Source organism: Heterocephalus glaber, unplaced genomic scaffold, assembly GCF_053883595.1.
Source record: "Heterocephalus glaber isolate CG9 unplaced genomic scaffold, H.glaber_assembly_v1.0 deba00001532, whole genome shotgun sequence".
NCBI classification, from domain to species: domain Eukaryota; kingdom Metazoa; phylum Chordata; class Mammalia; order Rodentia; family Bathyergidae; genus Heterocephalus; species Heterocephalus glaber.
The window spans coordinates 4,483,486-4,500,375 of record NW_028258330.1 but is presented as its reverse complement, the minus strand read 5'-3'; the positions used below and the strand labels follow the sequence as shown (position 1 = coordinate 4,500,375).

At 43.8% G+C, this 16,890-nt stretch overlaps 1 protein-coding gene across 3 annotated transcripts in view; it reads left to right on the top strand.

Annotated features, from left to right (window-relative positions):
• Positions 1-16,890, top strand: part of Slc24a3 (solute carrier family 24 member 3) — a 487,613-nt gene that overhangs the window by 111,641 nt on the left and 359,082 nt on the right. The window lies entirely within an intron of this gene.

The following is a 16,890-nucleotide window of genomic DNA, read 5'->3' as shown; positions in this document are numbered from 1 at the left end:
CACCCACATTCCTGTATCTCTCAGTTGTTCCCAAAAAACTATGATGGTTTTGTTTTTTAAATCTAGACTCCAGTCAAGGCTCCCATGTTACATTTGGTTACATTTTGGAAACAGTGCTCTGTGTTTTTTCCTCCTTACCACTGGTACTTTGGGGAGTCTGGGCCGGTAGACTGGTAGGATGCTGAGCTGCCTCTGTCCCTGTCTCTTCCTGAGTAGGCACAGGTTGAATGTCACTGGTAAGAATTCTGCATCCTTGTGCATGGATCCTTCCCAGTGGATCTCCTCAGGAGCCATGGCAGAAAGTGCATCTTCCTTCTCTCTGTCAGCTTTGGCCACCTGCTTCTGGTGTGTCTGGTGGATTGCTGCCTAGCGATGTGTGACTCTCCTAGTCCTTTCATCCCACAGGGGCTTTAGTACTCACAGATCGCCCTCACTAGATCACTTATTACATCAGGGTTTGCAGAACAGTGGTTTTCCTATTCAGTCACTTTCACATTGGCAGGCATTCCTCCCTAAAAAGATCTCTTCTCTTTGGCTTCAGGGAGTCCTCCTTTCTCCTCCTCCTCCTCTTCTTCTTTTTGTTTTCTTTCTCTTTTTTTTCTACAATGTATTATTGCCATTATTCTTTTGGAGCTCAGATTGTCTCAATTTGGGCCACGAGAACCTGTTCAAGCTGGCGTGTTCCTAGCAGACATTCCAATCTGACTGCACCGTGATGTCACTGCTCGGGTATTTTTTGACTTTCAAAGTCCTGGGATTTCTCTTTATACCCAGCCACCACTTGGTCTTGGTCTATGAAATCCAGTTAGAGGATAGCAATTTTTTTGTGATGATTTAGCATTATTATTATTATTGTTGTTTTATTTTTTTGGTACTGGGGATCGAGCTTGGGATCTTTTGCTTGCGAGGCAGGTGGCAGAACCACTGAGCGAAATCCCTGGCCCAATTTAGCATTATTCTTAAAACCCCACTGTTCCCTTGCATCCATCTATTGGGCACACTCTGGGGACACCATCCACATGCCAGGTTGGCCCAGCAGCTGTGAGCTTCTGGAGCCAGCAAAGCAGGGCTGGGTGAACTTGAACTCTGCCTTCCCTGGGCTGGCCAGGGCAACTCTCCTGTCAGTTGTAGCAGACAAAAAGACAAGAGAGTAGAAAACAGCCCATCCCAGGTGAACAAATTCTCCTTTGAGGATAAATGCAATCTTCTTTATTCTTTAAGCTTTCAAAGTGTTGAGAAGAGAGCTTTATAACAAGCAGAGTGTTAGGCATGAGCAAGTTTAACTATAAATGTGCTAACTGGGGTTAAAGTACAAGCAGCAGCTCTGTGACAGATATGCTTGTGGATGCCCCCACCTGAAATGTTCTAGAATTTTCTAGAACCCAAAGCTTTTACCCTGTGTTATTGTTTTTGTCAGTGGTTATCATGTCTTTTATAATTAAGATATTCTCAGATATGCTCAGTGGAATCAGGCCCCGTGTTGTTGAAGAGGGGAGGCCAGCAGTCAGGCAGCAGTGCCCCATGTGTCTGCTGCTGTCTAATTGTTTTTGCTGCCAGCTTTTCCACCACAAGTCCCACATCCAGTGGGTTCACTTGGAGATTAAGAGGGGAGGTTGAGGCCCAAAGGGGGCTTTTGTTACCATTTACACATTTTATAGAATCTTCTGTCAGAGACGCACTGGAAACCACACTTACCCACAAGAATGATGAAAAGTGAGTGCCTTGTATGCCAAGATGGCAGAAGAGTTAGCCTTAGCTGGAAAAGTGTTCCTTTCCCATGCTTGGTTTTAAGAAAGAACACTTTTTTTGTAGCTGTATAAACCATTTAATTGATGTGATCGTCATTGACATCAGCAGCAGCATTTCATAAAAGTCTATTAAATTAAGAATTTGCTTCCTGTCCTCTTGTAGACTGCAAGAGCACCTACCTGGCAAAGCCACTTGGGGATAAATGAGGCCATACATAACAGAGCTCCCAGCATAGTGCCTGGTACAGCATAAGAGCTCAGGAGACTCTGGGCACAAGTATGAAGTCTGTTTGGTGACCCCAGTGACCTGCCCTTGGAATACTTCAGAATGAAAAATGTTTGTCTTAAGCCATTAAATAATTCTGCTTATTTCAATTATTTGAGATCTCCAGGCTATCTGCTGTGGTGGATGATAAGTTATAAATAGTTGTCAGAGGACAAATTCAACTGTCCTTTACCCTCAATAGAGGAGGAGAAATTAGCCAGTAGTCTGCTTTCCTTGGTGCTCAAAGTCCATCCACCTCAATTTGAAACCATTTTTAACTTTAATATTTTTCTTACGTGCAGGGGGATTGGGCCACAAACACATTATTCTTGTAAAGTATAAACCCTTTGGCATGTATCGTGACATGTTTTTGTTGCTGTAATTGATGAATGGGATATTTAGCTTTTAAGAAACTGACTGAGACACATCAAGAGTTGTTGCAGTGCTGCCTGGGGTCCATCCAGCCTGGGGTCTGCTGTGCTCTGTGACAATGGCTGTGCTGTTTCCTGCTCTCGCCAACCCTACCCTGTGATGATCTGACATCTTTACCCACCTCTAGAGTCAGAGAAAATTGAATTGTTGATTTACAGATGAGATTTCCTTAGGGTCTGTCTATAGAATACTATCAGTTATGCAGCTGGACATGGGGAGAACCAATGATACTACTTTTTTTTCCCCAGAGTTTAATGCAATCTGACGCTTGGATTGGTATTGTGATAGCTGCCCTCCTGGGAATTGACTCTGACTTTTCTTCCGTGAATTAATTCTCATGGTATCTTCCATTTTCAGTCTTCAACCTGAAGTTGACATGGGAGCCAAGGAAGCTTTTCTGTTATGACAGCTCGCAGAGGTGAGGGCAAGGTAGAGCTTTTCTGTTGATGACACCATCCCATTCTTGCTTGTGCTGCTCATTCTCTTTCATTCCTGAAATACTTTGGGAGGCCTTAGGTCAGAGTGGGGCTACCCCATAAAGAGAAGGAATCCAGACTGCAGCCTTGAGTGCTGCCACAGGCAGGTGAGTGGCCCCATCTGGTTCTCAGGGCCCACAAGGATCTCCTCCAGTGCCCTGCCTACCCCTCCTGACCCTCCTTGGAGAGGAAGCAGAGACTAGGGTTGCAGAGATGTTGTTTTTTCTGAGTGTGTTCAAAGAACATAGATTCTCTGCCCAGACAGTCTGGGAAGCAGCAGATGGGATGCTCAGAAGGGATGATGGCGAGTTTCCTTGAGGGGCTATTTGCTAGGAGGGGCAGGATGAGGGAGGCCCGAGGAGATGCTGAAGCCCCACGAGAAGTCATAGTGAGCATTCACTGTGCCTGTACAACAGAGGAAGGAAGACGGGGCCCAGCACTGTGAGTTGTGGGTGCCAAGGATTTTGGAGCAGCTGTAGCTGGGCTAGAACCAGGGGAAGAGGGACCCTGGCCACCCTCTCCCCCAACCCTTTTCTCTCCTGTTGTTCACTTAGGAGCGAAGGACCAGGGAGCCAGGCAGGGTCTGCAGGTCTGCAGAACACAGAAAGGCCACAGGAAGAATTTCCAGCAGAGTTTTCCTTTTTTCTTTACACAGAACAAAGCTTGTTCCCTTTGTTTCATAGATATGTATTCTTTGGAAAGCCAGGAAAAATAAATCCTGCCAATAATTAGATACTGTTTAGAGATTCAATTGAACAAGTCTTTGCACCAGGAAAGAGACCCAGCCTGCCCCTTTCCAGAGGGTTCCCATTCCCTACACTTATTTTGATTAATGTTCCTTTATTTCCTTGATTTTATTTAGAATACCTCATGAATATTTAGCTGCCCAGTCTTGAGTAATTTTGCTCTGTTATGTTGTATCTAAGGGATGAGAATTTCTAAACTCTCTCCTCTTGGGATTGCTGGGGTGGGAGATTAAGGGAACCACCTTGAGCTTCTCCAGCTATTGAGAAGGGTGGTGTTGACTCCCTGTCTCTTCTCACTCCATAGCTAGGCAGAGAGCAACTGAGACACAGGCCAGCTCATTGCCTTGTTCTCAAGCAGGCACCAAGGGAAGGACCTTTGATCCCCCCGTGCACAAATCCCCCCAGATAAAGAAGCTAAGGGTGGAACAACCAAGATGCCATGGATGTCACCTTCACAGGCTTCTATGGTGAAAGACAAGAACAACTTGGTGTGTACCATGCACAGTTGCCCTGCACAGAGTCCCAGGGTAAACTGACACATCATACCTTTCAGACTTGAGTGAAGTCTTCTGTACCTTTGCTCTAGGCAGAGCTTGCTTCAGGACTTATTGTCCTGCTTCAGTATTTATTCCATTGACATGTGGTCTTTATCATCAGAATATCATCAGGATGTCACTGCCTTGGCCTCAGGACCCTCTGCTGTGTTCTGCAGTGGACACTTTTATGGCCTATACCCATATCCTCCTTATTTTGTCCACTTTCTTACAGGTTGTCTAGAAACATGTTTATCCCCTCAGTATATATTTATCAGGCATCCACCATGTTTCACTCATTTAGTGTTCTGGAAAATGAGGACAATGAGGACAAAACCAGAGCCTCTATCCATATGGAGTTTCTATCCAGGCCAAGGGGTAGTAGTAAAGACAAATAATAGACAATAAACTCACCTAAGTGAATATGAAAGATGTTAGAAAGGGTTTGATGATATGGGGAGGAAATGAACAAGGGAAGAAGGAAGAGGAGTTGGGGGAGTATGAAGTGTGTTGCAATTTTCAACCAGGGTAGAAGGCTTTGAAAAGATGATGTTTGAGAAATCTCATAAGAAGAGAGGGAAGGACCCATGGAGATAGTGATATGAATAGGCTTAGGTTTTACGGGATCCATAATATTGAGTTGATAATAAAATGTAGGGAGCAAATGGGCAATTGAGGAGACTATTATAACGATGCGGCTCACAAAGGAGAGGGAGAAGGATCAAATTGTGGATATAAGTTAAAGGCAATGGCAGCATCCTAGAAGGACAGATATGGGTGAGAGAGCCGCAGGGGAAGGGGATGCTTGACTTGAGCCAATGTAGAAGTGGGTGACAGGGCAGTGATGAAAGCATTGCAGAGTGGAGATCAGTTGCTCTGTTTTAGAAATGTTAACTTTGAGACCCGTTTTACACATCTGAGTTGAGAAGGATGACAATGAGTTCACATAATAAGTCAAAACTGGAGCTAGGGACTGGACACTGATGTAGAGGAAAGCTTGGATTTGTAGCCAGAAGTTGGAGGAGTCTCCACAGGAGTGAATGTGGACATAGTGGGACTAAGGACTGAGCCCAGGCACTGCAGGGAGCTAGCAGAGGGCATAGGGGAGCAGGAGAGGTGGTCCCAGAAGCTGGATGCACGGGGATATGGGAGTAAGCAGCCAAGTGCAGGCTGCCGACACATCAGGTGACTCTAGGGCTTTGAGGACATGGATAAGAACCAGCTAGGAGCTGGTAGAAGCAGAATGCTGATTGGAATGGGCCTAAGAGAGAGGAGGAGAAGAGAGACAGACCTGATAGGTCACTATTCTCGAAAGTTTTGCTACAAAAGGGTGAAGAGAAACAACAGAGTAGCTCATAGGAGAAGTGGGAATAAGAAGATATTTTACTTGTTAGAGAAAAAAATAGCATGTCTACATGTTAATAGGATGGCCCTTGTTCCTCTGAATTTATTGACTTTATAGAGTCTTTTGTTTTCTTTTGTTTTTAAATTAACTGATCTTAATCTTTGTCCTTTCCTTCCCATCAGTACAGTAGATCGAAACAGTTATCATTTGGTAAGAAATGCACAATAACGTGTTCGAGTTCGAGTTCCAGTTCATCTCTTCATGGGACTTGTATAAACCATTTGACAGGGCTTATCGAGTACTTTTGTTTTATCACCTTGCTCATCATTGTACTCTAACAGAGTATATAGCTATGGAAGCTATTTTCTGTGTACTGTTTTCTTTGTACGACTGTCATTTGTTCTTTGACTTACAGGACAGTGGAATGTGTTGTGAAATCATTCTTTGAGGAACATATTGGATCTGTTCTTCTGGATTTTATACCCCAGAAATAATTCTTTCCCCTTCATAGCTGAGTACCCAAGTCAGTTAAATTGTGGCTAAAAGCATGTTTATTGGTCCTGAGTGTGCTATTTGTTTCACCTGGTCTAAATAATGAATGGTGAGTGCTATCCTCTTACCTGAACTATTCCAAGGCTAAGGTTTTGCCCTTGTCAGTATGGAGGGACCCTCTGTGGTCTGATATATGTGAAATCTTGCTTGTTTCAGCTTCGAGACCTGTCATGTTACTGCATACCTGATGAGCAGTTGAAATCAGTGTTTTAATCATCTAGAATCTCTAAATATGACTTTAACTGAAAGGGCTTCTTAACATACAGCATGGCCCATTTTATGCTCCATCCATTGTAGCATGAATCCTGGGCTCACACACAGTCTTCCAAGACATGGTTAGGGCTTAGGAAAGAATTGTCTCAGTTGTTTGCAGGAGTAAAGTGCTGGCTGGGTGTCTTTCTGGAAGGTTTCCCTGGGTAGGGCTGGGCTGAGAGCGTGGTTTAGTGTCTGGATCTGAATACACTCAGACTCTGTGGGGCTGTTTTCTCCTTGCCGCTGAAGAGGTTGGGATCACTGCAGACTTGTGCCTTTGCCGGATAGATGACCTCCAACTGTCAAGAGTCTTAAGGGCACCTTTAAAGCAACTAGGATCTGATGAATGTGTTTTCAAATGATTCCCTTTACATAGAAGCCAGTTGGAAGGGGCTCCTTCTGGCCAAATCTAGGAAAGTTTGAAGCACTGAAACATTTGAGGATAGGAATGAAGCATAAACTTTGAAAAACTAAGACCCCACAATCCCATACTTACAGTAAATACATAAATACATTGAGAGCAAGTGGGAGAGGAGGAATTTTGCTGAGTACTGGCTGCTAAATGTGGAAGGGGTGCTGGCCTGGGAAATTCAGTTTCGCAGCCACCACAGTAAAGATTAGGTTAGATAAAAGTCATGGGTACATGCAAAACCTAGGGGAAGGTTTTGATGAAGAGGAGGATACCTGTCTGGTCCCAGTGTCCTCATAGGCAGCAAGAGATAGAAGCTGTAGAGTGACAAATCTGTCAATACTGAGACTAAAATTATCTTGATCAGAGTTAATTTCACCAGTGGTTCTGATGTTCTCCAGATGTGATGCCCAGGAGGGAAGGAACACACAGCCTTCATGAAGCTATGGGAAAGCAGCAGATAACCCTGGATGAGAGCATCCCACGGGAGCAAGGGATCATGTCCTTCAAAAATATCATTGCCATGCAAGAGAACTGCTCCAGATTAGAGGACGCTGGGAGGGAAGGGACAGTTGAATGCCAGAAACTGATTGGATTCTGAACTGGGAAGAAAATGTCCTAATGGACATAACTGAGTCACTTGATAAGTTTTGGATGTGGATGGTAGATTAAAGAAGAGTATCAATGACAAACTTAGCAAAATTGATGAGAGTGCTATTTTTTTTTTAATAAGAGAATGTCCTTATTCTGAGGAGGTAAACATGGAAGTATTTAAGGGTGAAATGTCATGATGCCTTTCACTCTTGGAACATCTCAGGAAAAAATGATATAGATAATTGGAATTTATATAGTTGGATAAACAGAACTATAAAATAATTGGACAGAATATTGACAGTGATGGGTTTATGAGAATTCCATACACTATTGTTTCAGTTTTTCTGTTAGTTTGACGAACTCTCGGGGGTCTTCCTGCCTCAGCCTCCTGAGTGCTGGGCTTACAGATCTGCACCGCCATGCCTGGCTCAAAAAGAACATTTTTGAAAAGCCTCTTTGTTCACTGATGGACGAATTGCCCTGCTCCTACAGGTTTTATTTGGTATCAGGCCTGTGTTGGGTCTCATTTCCTGTGCCACACAGATATGCCTTTCTTGTGCAGCTTCTGTTCAGGGGGCAGGCACCAGAATAAGGGGTCAACAAAGAACAGCCAAAGCATCCTATGGTGGTCAGTTCTCCAGAAAAGAGGATCAAGGTGAGAAGTGGCAAGGTGGCAGGTCCTTCGGATTGGGGCTGTGGGACAGAAATCTGGTGGAGGGAAGAGCTGTCCTGTGCTAACCAGGGAAAATGTTCCAGGTTGGGGACCAGGGCCTGCAAAAGCCCCCATTCAGGACAGATATGGACATGCCCGAGGGACAGAGGAGTATGTTGGGACAGGGACAAATGGTAAGCTTGGGCAGGGTTGGACCATCTGGGTCTTGTCAGTAAGGAGGTTAGGTTTTATTCTGAGTAGGAGAGGGAGCCAGTGGAATGTTGGAAGGATGGGAGTGACTGTAATAAGTTCACATTTCTGAAGATCACCTGGTCATCAGGTGGAGTAGAATCACGTGGGATGCCCAGCAAGAAAGAAGCCACTACTGTGGCCTGAGGTCCAGGCAGCTCTCACTGTATCTCCTCCTCTCGGTGCCAACATCTATACAGTCAGGAAGATTCAAGCAAACTATCTCTTCATTATTTTTTTATACCAAAACCTATCTTGAGTGCAATCAGTCAGTGCCTCTCAGCAGGTCTAAAAATTGACCAGATTTCTTTTTCCACCATTTCTTTGACACATGACAAGAATGACAAAAATGCATCTCTCTCCAATGATTTTGTTGTTGTTGTTCTTGTTGAGCTACTTTCAGGGATGAGTGTTGGGGAAGAATAAATAGAAACCCAGACTATGACTGAATACGCTCAGTTCCACAGAAAGAAAATAAGCCCAGGTTCCAGGGAGGTATTTGGGGCACCACTGGGACCCCTAAAGTAAGACAAGTGGCATTGATCCCATGGATGCTCTGGTGCTACACAAAATATTTTACAGAAAGCAGAGGCTGTGGTTTTCTTGCCTACTCATGGGTCCCACCTCTGCTTCTACCCTGTGTCACCAACTGCCCTTCGAGAACTTGGAGTCTGGACAGTTTAGGGAGTGTGCTCTCAACGGCCTCCTAGTTTCTCCTGCCCCTAGTGTATGTGAGATGTTCTGAAAGATTTCTTCAGTGAGCCAAAGGGGCTGGTAGCAGGTTCTTGTAGCTGGTGGCAGATGTTTTGTTGATGCTCTGTCCTGCCAGAAGATGTGAAGACCAGGGAAGCATGCTTCCAACCTCTGATTCTTCAAAGAGTGGGCAGCAAGTGCCAAACCTTTTCAACTTCTGTGTGTGTGTGTGTGTGTGTGTGTGTGTGTGTGTGTGTGTGTGAGAGAGAGAGAGAGAGAGAGAGAGAGAGAGACTTAGGGGATAGACACTTGGTGTCCCTACAAAGACTTTCAGCAGTGACCACGCAGCATGTGGTGGGTTACAAAGGTTGGTGTCCTTTTGTCTTCCCCGTGGTCTAGTGGCTTCCTGCTCTAACTCATCCCTCCACCACTTCCAAGGTGGCCACATTTGGGCCTGTGGAACAGATTTGCGTGGGGGCTTACACAGCCCTAGCACACTTGGGGGTTTTGGGGGGAAGGTAGAGGATTTAGTCTGTTGCAAATGACAGTGTGGGAAGAGGAGGAGATTGTTTCATCAGAGTGGTTTGTGGCATCAGTAACGACCAAAGAACCAGGAAAGAATGGAATTTTTAAAAAGAGCACATTTTTGTGTGGGAATTTGCATTTTGTTGAGAAAATAATTTATTGATGAATCCAGTCTTGCTCATTTTTTTTCAGTATAAGTAGTTGAAAATGATTGAACATAGTAATTTTTTAAAATGAAAAGGAAGGAAGCAATGTTAATATAACTGTTGCTTATTCTTTTGTCAGTCCTCAGCAGCAGTGATTTATCGTCTAGCACATGTGACTTCATTTTTTTTTGGTACCAGGGATCGAACTTGGGTCCTTGTGCTTGTGAGGCCAGGCGGCATAACCACTGAGCTAAATCCCCAGCTGTGACTTCATTTTTGAATGTAGCCACAGGTTCTTGGACAGGAATGAGGTGTGAGATCACACTGCCTTTTATTGTAAAAGAAGACATCAAACAAGATGGTTGCACAACCCTAGATACATAAAATATCAAATTGCACACCTTCAATTATTGAATTCATGAGATATGACTTGTATCTGAGTAAGTCTGGTAGGAAAAAGACAGCAAAAGAAAAATAGGCAGACAGGTTTGACCATGAAATAATCAAAATTCAAAAGTAACAGGAAATGAAACATACAAATGAGTGATCATTGTCCCCATGGCTATGGTCCATTTATTCTTTTGTTTTGTTTTGTTTCTTGGAGATGAAGTCTCACTATGCAGTCCAGGCTGGCCTTGAACTCAAAACAATCTTCCTGCCTCAGCTTCCCGAGTGCCAGGATTATAGACGTGTGCCACCATGACTTGTCTGATTTTTGAAAACAGTTAAAATGCTTTAAAAGTAGGTTTGGTGATTCAGTGATTGATGAAGAGGACAAATATCAACATAATAAAAACACTAATAAAAGAGTACTAAGAAGCATATAGAAGTTATCTATCTATCTATATCCAGTAAAAAATAAGAGATATTTTTTCTGAGATCTCATCTACACATTCCATAAATGATCATCTTTTTCACTTGTGAAATTAGCTAGCCTTCAAATACCAAGATTCTGTGCCAAAATAAACATTAACACGACTGCCTTAGGATTTGGGAACTACTGATGTAGTTAACTGTCTTAGTCGGGTTCCTCCAAAAGCAAACCTGGGTCAACCCAGTGAAGGCTCCTTGCCCATGATTCCCTTCTATCATTTGTTGGAACTGCCTCTCGGGGTGTTTGTTGGCATTGTTGGCCCAGTCTTGTCAGTATGTGGGCTGATTGTGTCCTTCCAGCCAGAAACCAAGCACTCAGGCAGAGAGTTAGAGTATTAATGCCAGACAGCCTTTGCTGGGTAGCTGTGCAGTGCCCAGAGACATGCACAGAGCAAGACAGCATCTGCCACCTTAGTCTAAATTAGTGCTCCCCAGAGGAGCTTCTCTGATGCTGAATGTGTTCTCTACGCTGTATACCCACACAGCCTGAAATAGGACTAATATGATGAGGACTTGAAATTTTAATTCAAATTAATTTTAATTTAAATGACTGAATGTGGCTACTGTCATGGTCAATGCAAGTCTAATAGAAGGCTAGGAAATGAACTCATTGGTGTTTCATCTCGAACTTGGGTATTAAGAGGACTAGAACAAAGTGAGTGCTGTCTAAGAGCATATCTTCACTGCCTGCTAAATCATCCATCTTTGCATGTCAGCTGGATAGGTATTTAGTTTCTCTACCTGATAGATGGACCTCTATATGCTCAGCAGAGGACAGTGGGGAGTCAATGACCATGTAAAAAAGCTCCATGTTCACTCATCCTCCTGAACTCAGGAAAGAATGATTGCTGGAGTCTTAATCAGTAGGGAATATATTCCTGGAGGGCTACACAGGCACTTGACTTGGGCCTGGTAAATACTCCTCAGGTAAAAATAGCTGCAAAGGAGTCACTGCAGTTACTCATTTTATTCAGTGTCCACTACTGCATGTATTAGTAGGGGATGATATGACTGAAGATATCAGTCAGGTCACTGAGTTAAGAGCATTTGGTAGCCTATTCACACCTGTTTCTGAAAAGTCTGTCAATTATCATTATGAAAAATGAGCAGTGGCATTGTAGAACGTAAGTGACAATTGTATGGGACATCTGACTTATCTCATGGCCTATTTCTCCCTTTCCTCCATCAAGGCAGGCATTGCTAATCAATTATAGTGTTCATTCTCTGGATCCTTCTTAACACTGCATTCCTGGCAACCACTGCCAGTTAACCAAGATGAGTCTGTTCAGTAAGAAGCAATTAGTCATCTTTGTCATTTTATAAAAAATACAGGGTGATTCAGATATAATTTATATGTAAGACATTTAATAGATAATTTATTGTTTCCTAGCTCCAGGGAGTAAGGGTGCTAACATTACAGCATACTTCTCTTCCTCTGGTTCTATTCATTATGCCAGGTCTGGGAAAACTGTTTCTGTAAATGAAATTTTATAGGGCACAGCCACACCCATTCATTTATGTGTGTCCATGACTGGTTTCATGGTAGAATAGCACATTCAAGACTGTGACCAGCAAAGCCTAAATTATTTATTAACTGGCTCTTTATAGAATGAGCTTTTTGACCATGGCCTCAGACTCTTCTTTTGATTTTTGTGTAAGGAGAAAGTCTCTCTTTCTGTTGGCACAGGGAAAAAGATTAGATTAGCCTGTGCCATCCTCCCCTGGCCTGAAGGATCTGGCAAGGCTTATCACTTATGAAACTTCTGATTAGTAAAGTGTGTATGGACTTGCTTTGTGACCACAATGGGAACTTTTAACCCAGAACAGTATAATTAATCATAGAGACTGAACTTCTTAAGTGTGTGAACTTGGGTCAGTTGGTCTTAGATTTACATTTTGAATCTACCACTTATCAAGTCCACTTAACTCCTCTCAGTCTGTTTCCTTATCTTCAATATAAGAATATTAAATTTCAATCTTTGTGCGTGGCCATTGAGATAAAGTGACTGTCAGGATTAAATAAGAACATGGAACAAAAGTGCTTATCTGAGTGCCTTACAAATATTGAAAGTCCATAAATTGTTGTTCTTAAAGCGGTATGTTTTGTTAAATAAAATCTACACTAGGAGAATGAGCTCTTGCTCATAACCAGCTCATATCTGCCGTGTGAGTGTCTCTATTCATGCCTTGGGGATCCTGAGGTATCAGTTAGCTATAGCTGTGTAACAAATCATCCTTAAACTCTGTTGCTTTAAGCAATAAACATTTACTTTGGCTTGTAGGTCCATGGGTCAGCTGGGGGTTATGCTGATCTGAGACAGGCTGAGCTGATGTCATCTGTGATTTTCCATGTGTCTGTGATTGTCTGGGGACTGGCTGGAGTAGGATGGCCTCATGCATCTTGAGGTTGACTGGCTGTTGGCTAGGACTTGTCTCTTGTCTCCCAGTGGATAGCTAAGTGGAGGCAGGGATTGAAAGTGTATGCGGCCTCTCAAAAGCCTATGCTGGCAAAGGCCACACAGCACCACTCCTACTGATCTTCATGGAAAAATCATGTCACAAGGATGGCTTGGGTTTAAGGGATAGCACCACCAAGGGGCAAGAGGAGCAGAGAAATCTGACTGTAAAGAATGAATGAAGAACTGGGGAGAATTTTCCAATTGCCTTTCACATTGGCTTTCACTAAGATGATAAAAAAAAAAGTAAAAAATCCATAGATAACATAGACCTTAACCTTATGAAATATTATAGCCTAGTCTCCAAATATTTTCAGCCACAGCATTTTAGCTTTATAAAAAATGAATATGACATCTTTACCTTTAATGGAAAGAAAATATGAAAAAAAATTTTTTTTGTTTTATTTTGTGACACTGGAGATTGGAGCCAAGGCGTTTGCATTGAACTACTTCCTCGATCTATTTTTAATTTGTATTTAGAGAGAAGGTCTCACTGAATTGTTATGTTGCTCAGGCTGGGCTTGAACTTCTGATCCTCCTGCCTCAACTTCCCAGAGTGCTGGTATTGCAGGTGTATACTCGCATGCCCAGCTAAAATAAAACTTCTTTTTTTGCATTGGGAAGTTCACATGGAAAACCTCAGGCCTCCTCTGCCATGTCATTCTTGCCATGACTGGCCAGCAGAGCCTCTGACATGACAGGATGTCCCTTCAGGTCCGGTGACCCACAGCCTGTGTTTCACATAACAGGTCAGCAAACCTCAGGGCCTGGTGGCTGGCTGCATATCCGCTTTCCCTCTGTGGTGTTTCACCAGCAGCACTGTCTTGGAATCCTTCCTAAAGAAGCCCTAGAGTCCCTTCCTTCTCAGACTTGATGAGACCCCGGGGCTGTACCAGCACGTTATTGGTAGGGCCACTTGCCAAAGGGAAATCGAGGCTGGCCTGCACATCATCTTGGCTCTGGGTCCAAGCACTCCTGGCTGACCTGGTATTTGGGTCTCTGGCTGTTCACCTTCAACCAGGTGTTGGGACTGACTGTTGAGGAGTGGAAGAGTTTGGGTTTTGGAGTAAACCTGGGTCCATAACATGGGCAGGTGACCTTGAGCAGGTGACCTAGAGAGGCTTCGGGTTTACATCAGTACAGTGGGAATGACAGTGGCCCTACAGGATGGGGCTGTGATGATGCCTGGGATTGTGATTGCCATGCCTCATACTTCTGTGCAGGAACAAGCACTCAAGTGATGACAGCTTGTATTATCACCATCATTTATGCGCCCGTCACACTGCAGCATGCCCCACAGCAGTGATTAAGGCTGAGCTACATGGCTGACTCCATCTCTTTAAAGGATTCTCCACTGCCTTTTAAAGGCCAAGCCTGGAAGGCTCAGCCTTAGTGGAAACATCTCTGGGTTTCCACAGAGATGTCATTTTTGATTCACACAGGGACTTTCCATATTTTGAAGGGGATAGCATCTCCTCAGCAAAGGGACACTTGGCAAGCTTCAAAAGAGCTATAAACTTGCTGAATTGTGGAAAGGCATTCTTGGGCACGTTGCTCCCAACAAACTTGACTCTGTTTTTAATTAATTTGAATACTTCCAGAGCTGCGTATTATAGCCTTGCCATCATATTCCCATTTGGAATTCACTGGGCTGTAGCTACAGTTCAGATAATTGAGTTCAGCCCTTGTTCTCATCACGGGGGCCACACTTTAGTTGGAGGGCAATTAGTTCACTTTGGTCTCCAGGTATCTGTTGGTTTTATTTTTTTCCCTCTACTCAGCATCTGTGTGGGTGTTTGTTCTGCAGAAGTACATAAATAAATACCCTCAATGAAGAATCCATGAGAATATTTATTCATAAGCCATCACTGAGTCTATATAACATTTCATAGGAGAACAAAGTGTCATCTCACTTGGTTTGCTGTTCAAAAACTCTGATATTTTCTGTTCTATTAGGAAAAGTAAAAGGAATGGGTTAGGAAAACTAACCCTAAAGTATGTCAGTGTTAGAAGAAACTGAAATTGTTAGAGAATTCTTGGAGTCACATTTCATTTGCTTCCCACATGGTGTTTAAAGCGATTCCACCCTGCTCTACCTGCTGGGTGGCAATGTATTCTTAACCCAGGCTGCAAGTTTCACCAAGCCTGGAGCCCAGCCCTGAAACCTACACAGAGGTGGGGGTGGGGCTAAGCTGCACACAAACTTTGTCACTTGATGCAACTCTGAGTTATTAAAGCTTAGATAAACCATGCTTAGCCAGCAGTATGTTAGGCAGAGGGAAAAAAAGGAGGGATTATAGATGAAATAAAGTGTCCTGCATAATCTCTCAAAGCCTTTCTTCTGAGGGTCTGTGAAGCAAGAGATGCTGGAGAAAGTGGCATTCCCACCAGAATGCCAGGTGACATTCCCAGCACCTGTGCATGTCTGCACAGGTCTCACAGCCTGTCTTCTGTCACCGGGTGGACCTGGTGGTTGGACCAGGTGATTAGATTTTAGGTGGTGCTTGGGCTTGAATTGCATCCCCCAAAGAAGATGTGTTGGCATCCTAGCTCCACCTCAGAATGTGACTTCCTCTGGAGACAGAATTAAGTTAAAATGAGGTCATTAGGGTCATCATTAGCCAGTATAACCGCTGTTCTTAAAAAGGGGGATATTTGGGCATGGAAGAATACACAAAGAGATTGCCATTTGAAGAGGAAGGCATTTATGTAGGTGATATGTTTATAAGCCAAGGAACACCAAAGATTGGCAGCAAACCATCAGAAGCTGGAGAGGCATAAAACAGATCCTCTTCTGTCTTGAAGGAGGAACCAGCATTGCCGACACCTTGGTCTTGGACGTCTGCCTCCAGAACTGGGACACACATGTTTCTCTTGTCACTTGTTCTGTGTGCCATGTAACAGTAGCCCTATTCATACAGGTGGCATCCTGACAGAGGGCAAGATTTCTCTCTGCATTGCTCTGCTGTCCTGTTTAGACCCTCCCACAACCTGTGCAGGTGGAAAAGTGGGGTAGGAGAGAGAAGGGACTGGTGTGGGTGCTAGGAGCTTCCAGGTCCCCCAGGAGAGGGTAGGAACCCCTAAAAACTGAGATGCCTGAGATATGTCTAATTCATACCCAGAAACAGCATGGCTAGCTCTATATTTCTGTCATCTTCCCATCTAGATTTTCTGTTTATAACAAAAATGGTAATAATATCAAAGAAAGTACAGTGGATGGGGTGCCTCCTAGCGGGAGTGGCAGGTCTGTGGGGTCATCTGTGTGCAGACCACATGCCGCATGGAGCAAAGTGGGTCTTAATGAACTCATCTTCAAGGGAACTGAGACGCTGGGGATAAAGTGACACATGGAAGGTGAACAGCAGAAATAGAGATCAAGTTCATGGCTCTTGGATGGTTGGTTGTGTGCTATCCCCACTGAACTGCCCAGTGAGTGTACCAGATACTGGCTAGTGTTGCTCAGCCACTTGAGAAAATACATCCATGGCCCACCCAGAGGGGCAGAATTAATTGGTTTAGGAATTCACTGGGAATGCATCTTTTTTCAGATCTACTAGGTGGAGACACCCCCACCCCCACCCAGTAATAGGACAAACCAACGAGCTATTTTAAGTAGATGCCAACCTTGAGAAGTCACTTTCTTCAGGGGCTCCTGATGATTGCCTGGGAGGTTATTTCTTGAATACTGTTTCCTGGGCCCTGCCTGGGAGTACCAGATCAGAATTTCTACAAGTGGAGTCAGGCATCTGTATTTCACAAACTGTTTGGCAGTCATGTAAGAATCATAATCTATTCAGGAACTGATACATACCCAGTGGAGTGTGCTCTGGAGAGATTCTAGTTAATAAAAGGCTCTTTCCTCTTCCCCTAAAGCCTGTGCCATGTACCCTGGGAATGTGGTCCTCTGCTCACTTAAGATCCCAAAGGCAAATATGATAGTGTCA